The 6,160-nt window shown below is 35.1% G+C and overlaps 1 pseudogene; it reads right to left on the bottom strand.

The window, feature by feature from the left end:
* The window catches only part of LOC111473511, a 14,170-nt pseudogene extending 8,264 nt beyond the window's left edge, over positions 1-5,906 (bottom strand).
* Positions 5,907-6,160: the final 254 nt, after the last annotated feature.

Raw genomic sequence — 6,160 nt, 5'->3', positions numbered from 1 at the left:
AAATGTTAAAGAGTTTTGGATTACATAAAAATAATATTATAAAAAACCTTAATAAATATTTTACGAGTCTATTCATGCAAAGACTCTAATGTTAGCATGAAGTTTAACCCATAGACCAATGTACATTAGAAAAATAATTTTGTAGAAGTTGGAAGTTAAAACTGATGTATGAGCTCACATAGGTTAACTTTAATTTCAAAGGGCAGAATCGAACTTTCATGAAGGATAAATTCGTGACAACATTTTAAACTAATCAAGTAAGTGACCTTACTATCAGCTCGGTCGGAAGACTTGTCTTATGTATGACCACAAGTGTTCGGTGGCTCGTACAAGTGTCATTTATGCTTTATGTTATATGATGATGTGATGATGGCATATGATGGCGTGATGACGTTAGATGATGATGTGTTGATGTTGTATGATGACTTGATGATGTTAGATAATGATGCGATTATGTTATATGATCATGTGTTGATGTTATATAATGATGTGATAATGTCATGTGATGACGTGATGACATTATATGATGATGTAATGATTTTATATGATGACTTGATGACGTTAGATAATGATGTGATGATGTTCTGATGTACATGATGTTGACATGATGTTGATGATGCATAATAATAAGATGATGCGACACGTATGATAATGAAATGACTTAATATGACGATGTTTTGTATTAAATGTCACGATGCATTATAACAAAAAAAATTTAAAGACACAACCCTAAGGATTCACACTCGCACGTGTGGATCCATCCAATTTATCCGAGACTTGAGGCCATCCCTATGATGGTTTTTAAATGATAAGTCCCTAGATCATGACTTACATGTGTTTGCTTTCCCTGACCCCAATAGTGGGTCATTTACTGAGTATTTCTTAAAATACTCAAGGAGCTACTTTTTTTTCGAGTAAAGGCAAGGTGTCCCTGTACGGCTGGCGATGACATCGCAACTTGAGACCATGACAAATGCATAGGGTAGTCGCATTTATTTTTCTTAGACTTAGGCTAGAATAGAATGTTTTTAATATAAAGGTTTATTTATTTTCTTTAGTCTTTTATCGTGTCATTTTAAAGGTGTTTTCAAAAAACGTAAGTCCATGACTGTGTTTAAAGATGAAGGTTATGTTTTATGATGAAGTTTTTAAATGTTTAATTTTGCATACGAGTTTAGATGATGATGACGGTAACAACTCGAGATAAATGGAAATTTAGGGTCGTTATACCTCATGTATCATTGTGTGTTCATGCATCGGGGATACCCCTTCATCTTTTACGATGGTATGAATGCATACACTACAAGACAAGAAAACTATCATTATATTTGTTATAATGCTACGAAATTCAATATTCCTAACGGGTGTCTTACATCAACAGCTCCTAGATAATGCTCGTCTGACAAGAAAGGGGCCCAAGAGGTGTGCGAACCAACTGGTGAGTCCATACTCGTACGTGTAGACCGTATGTAAAATAGTAAATACACATCAAATTAACCCGCTTAGGATAGCTACGGTCGTTACAGATTCTAAACACATAAAAAAAAATGAATGTCAAAATTGTCTTTATTTGATTTGTTGTTTAATTTTGCATCAACTTTGAATGTCTTCACTTGTTTATCTCTCCAATATCCGGGGTCACCTTAGAAAGTGACGATTCTTAATTAAAAAGAAGGAGAACCTCTAACGATCTATTGCAAGTCGAAGGCCAATGATTTAGGTAATAAGGGTGTTGCATGATGCAAAATTTTCAACCACGCCTTCTTTATATATATATATATATCTACATTTATATAATTGATAGGTTTAAAAAAAAAAAAATCAACCATTGAAAGTATAATATACAACATAAAAAAAAAGTTATTATCGATATTCAACTTCTATGGCGATTTATAAAAAAAATAATTGTAGTTTGAATGTTAAATTAGAAGTTTAATACTTTAAGTTCAAAAGCCAAGAATTATTTAATACTTAATGGTTTATAGAACTTCATATATTCTCAACTTTGTAACTTAATTTGTACCCATCTAACATAAATTTCTAATACAAGGAGCATATCCTTCCATTCAAACAAGAATACTGTAACGACCGTAGATTTTTACTTACCTAGAGTCACTATCGTAATCATAACTTAATCATTTTGTGAAGAAATAAGCTTTTAAACTTTATCATAAAATTTAGACTTCATCTTAAAACACTGCAATAGAGTTACGTGTTCAAAAACATCTTTAAAACGACACAACAAAATATTAAATAAAATAAATTAGCATTATAGTTAAAAACACTCTATTCTAATCTAACTCTAAGAAAATAAATACTACTACCCTTTGCATGTTTCATGGTCTCAACGGCTATGTAGTTGTTAGTTGTAGAGAGGTGTCTTGTCTTTACCTAAAATAGCAGTAGCACGTGACTTGAGTATTATAAGCAATACTCAGTAAGTGACCTTGGGGTTAGATGCAAACGCATACAATCATGTGTAGGACATGTTGTAAAAGTCTATATTCCTTATGTGTCTATACTAAACGAGTTAATGGGAAGTGTATTTACTGTTCTACAAACGATCCACACCTGCCAGTATGAACCCACCAGTCGGTTCGCACACCTCCTAGGCCCCTTTCATGGTTAGACGAGTATTCTCTAGAGCTGTTGATGTCGGACACCGTCAGACATAGCGACTGTCGTAGTATTATAATAAACATAATGATCATTTTTCTGCCTCGTCATGTACGTGTTCGTATCATCGTAAAAGAGGGATATTCCTGGATGCATTAACATACAATGATGCATGAGATTCCAACATTTTTATTCATTATGATGAAAGACAACCCCTTCCATTTTTCATTCATATCATATAATTTTTATTATAGTTTCCTTACATAAATTGGGGTTGTGCATTATGTCCACACATTTTTGTCGTATATCATTCATATCGTGCAACATGTCATATTATGTCATATCATACATACATCATGTCATCAACATATCATGTACTATATCGCAATATGTGATATACCATAACATTTATCATATCATTAGTACATCATCATATCACGTGTCATAACATTCACGTATCATCTCATAGTCACGTTGTATCACTAACATATCATGGAATTATCATCTCGTAAACATATCATAGTCATATTATTTTTGTAAACACATCACAGTCATATCATTTCATAAACAGATTCTTATCACATCGTTTCATAAATATATCCCAATCATATTATTTCATAAACATATCATAGTCATATCATTTCATAAACGTATCATAGTCATGTCATTTCATAAACAGATTCTTATCACATCGTTTCATAAATATATCCCAGTCATATTATTTCAAAAACATATCCCAGTCATATCATTTCATAGAGATATCTTAGTCATATCGTTTTATACACACGCCATAGTCACATTGTTCCGTAAACATTTCACACATATCAAGCATATATCACGTATAGAACCACAAGACACATATCATCATACAAACATCAACTTTTAACCAAACCGATAGTAAGGTCACTTACTTGGTTTGCATTAGCAAGCATTCTCCTTATACTCGAGTACAATTGACAATGTGAATTTTAGATATCGACCTTAAGGCAAGTGCTACATATTAATTCATGTCATATTACTCGGTTCAAAACTACTAAATAATTTTATATTTTATATTTTATTTTTTTTATTACAATTATTATAGGTTACCACTCCTCTAATAGAGTTGAGTTTGAGTTATGTCAAAGTTGAAAATGAAAAATGTTGTCATTTGTTAATAAAAAGTGAAAATAAAAACTCATACAATTATGCTATAATTTTACTTATGAACTTTCCTTGGAATATCATATTCAAATTAAGTCCTTAATAGTCGATCACTAGTAAATTCAAAATTGAATTATTATCCTCCCGGAACAAAGAAATTTCATGCGCTGTTCTTAAGAGCCTCAACACTGTCTCCGTTTTCCTCTATTTCATCAAAGTAGTCCTCTCGAGCATTTCCAGCCCACATCAGGGCAACCAACCAGAAGAGGGAAGAATCAAGGGATAGAAATGCACCACCACCCAGAAGACCAGTCTTAGCAGTCAGGCATGCTGTCTCGAGATTCTGATGAACATTGCGAGTCAAGTGAATTTTCTCGGTGATTGTAGGCCAAACGAGCAAAGTTATAGTCAACCCAGTTGTGAACCTGGAAACACAGAGGTAGCTTGATTGATAACGTTTCCAAATCACTTTTAGGTAACAGTTAAGAGTAAAGGATGTGATTTGAAAAGAGAAATTACAGGGCAATGTTGAAGAAGATAGAGGAAGTGCTGCTCTTAAACATGGAACCTCGAGGAACGGGTTTTCCTTGGTAAGGATAGAACAAAGAGAGGTATCCTGCAATTGAAGAAGCAAGAAGAAACCCAACGGAGAGATATCCCAGGGCCACAGTTGGGTCTGCTGGATACTGACAGATAACAGTGCCTTTGCCTGGGATGGGAGTTCTAGATGCAGGCTGCCTAGCAATCACAACAAGAAAGAAGGGAGTTCCAAATTATATGATATATTAAATTCAAATTTCAAGTCTGTAATGAATCCAAGAAGTCCAAGAAAGAACTATTCAAATGCACAATTTATGAACCGAAGCTTACCTTCTTGTTCTCAGCTACGACTCCATAATAAAGGATATCACACCTAAAGTTAAGACAGTAAGAGACATTATCTTGACAGACACGACAACCAGATTTGTATCTTGACAGACTCGTAGCACGGAACAAGAAAGAAAGGAGTTCCAAATTACCAAAATACCTCTGAAGTTCCACTTAATTACAAAATTGTAATTAAAGAAAATCTGCAACCAGATTTGGTTGCAGAACCATCCCGCAGAAGAAAATCAATCGTATATTCATATCCAATCGTTGGATTGAGCTGCTATTTGGATATGTTTAACAAGACTCAAGGGTCCGTAGATCCAACAGTTAAAGTTGAAAACCAATGTCGGTAGCACCTTCATCGCTATGTCGTTTTATCGTTCAACTCTTTGCCTTTATTTGCTACCGTTTCTAATCTTTACTTGCTGCGAGTGCTAGCAGGACTCGTACGCTAGTAATCTTTGCCACTGGACTTAATGTTTCATCATAGTCTAGTCCATATTGTTGAGAAAATCCTCGAGCTACGAGTCGAGCCTTGTATCTCTCGATTGATCCATCCAGTCGATGCTTTATTTTGTAGACCCACTTGCAAGAGATGGGTTTGACATCTCCTAGTCTTGGCACTAGTTTCCAAGTTTGATTCTGCTCCAGGGCTATAGTTCCTTCTTTCATTGCTTCTGCCAAACTGAGTTTTATGATGCCTCTTCATATGTCTCTGGTTCGCAAGCTCTATCTTCTACCATATCTGCATTTGCATACTTATGATTTGGCCTTCGGATTCCATTTGATCGCCTAACTTGTTGATGTGTCGTTTCATTTTTATCATATACGCTTGATTGAGTCAGCTCTTGCTTGTCAATATCAATGTCACTTGGATCTTCAGGCGCATCAAGATTTGATTGAATTTGCGTAGTTTGCTCCCCCATCATCTGTTGTAGAATTTCTTCGATCTTTGAATATGGTAAGACTTTCTAATCCGAGGACCACCATGAAGATGCTTCATCGAAAACTACATCTCTTGATGTATCGTATTTTCCACTTGTTATATCACAGCACTTCCATCCTTTCCTTTGATTTTCGTATCCAACAAATATACACTTGACTGCTTTCTTGTCAAACTTGCTACCTAGATGGTCAGGCACAAATACATAGCAAACACAACCAAATACTCCGAAGTAACTAACTGTAGGTTTCATGTCCCTTAGTATCTCAAATGGTAAGATGAATCCGAGCTTTGGTTGGGGAAACTTGTTGATCACATGGGCAGTAGTTCGCATAGCTGTAGGTTTCTGGAGTTTGCGTTACTTCCGACTCCCATGTTACGACCCTCCGAATGGGTAGCTTCTCTTGGGAAACATGCAGGTAGAACATGGGACTCTCACGGTGCAACATAGTGGTGGAGGCCATAGGATGTGTTGATATACTTCCTTCTTCCACTTACTATAAATACTTTCTCTATTCACCTTGTTATTGACTCATGCAAATACCTTCCACACGATGTATCTCATATACCTTTTTCCTTCCACTAGGT

Source organism: Cucurbita maxima, unplaced genomic scaffold (genome assembly GCF_002738345.1).
Source record: "Cucurbita maxima cultivar Rimu unplaced genomic scaffold, Cmax_1.0 Cma_Scf00125, whole genome shotgun sequence".
NCBI lineage: Eukaryota > Viridiplantae > Streptophyta > Magnoliopsida > Cucurbitales > Cucurbitaceae > Cucurbita > Cucurbita maxima.
This window is presented reverse-complemented; position numbering and strand designations above follow the sequence as displayed.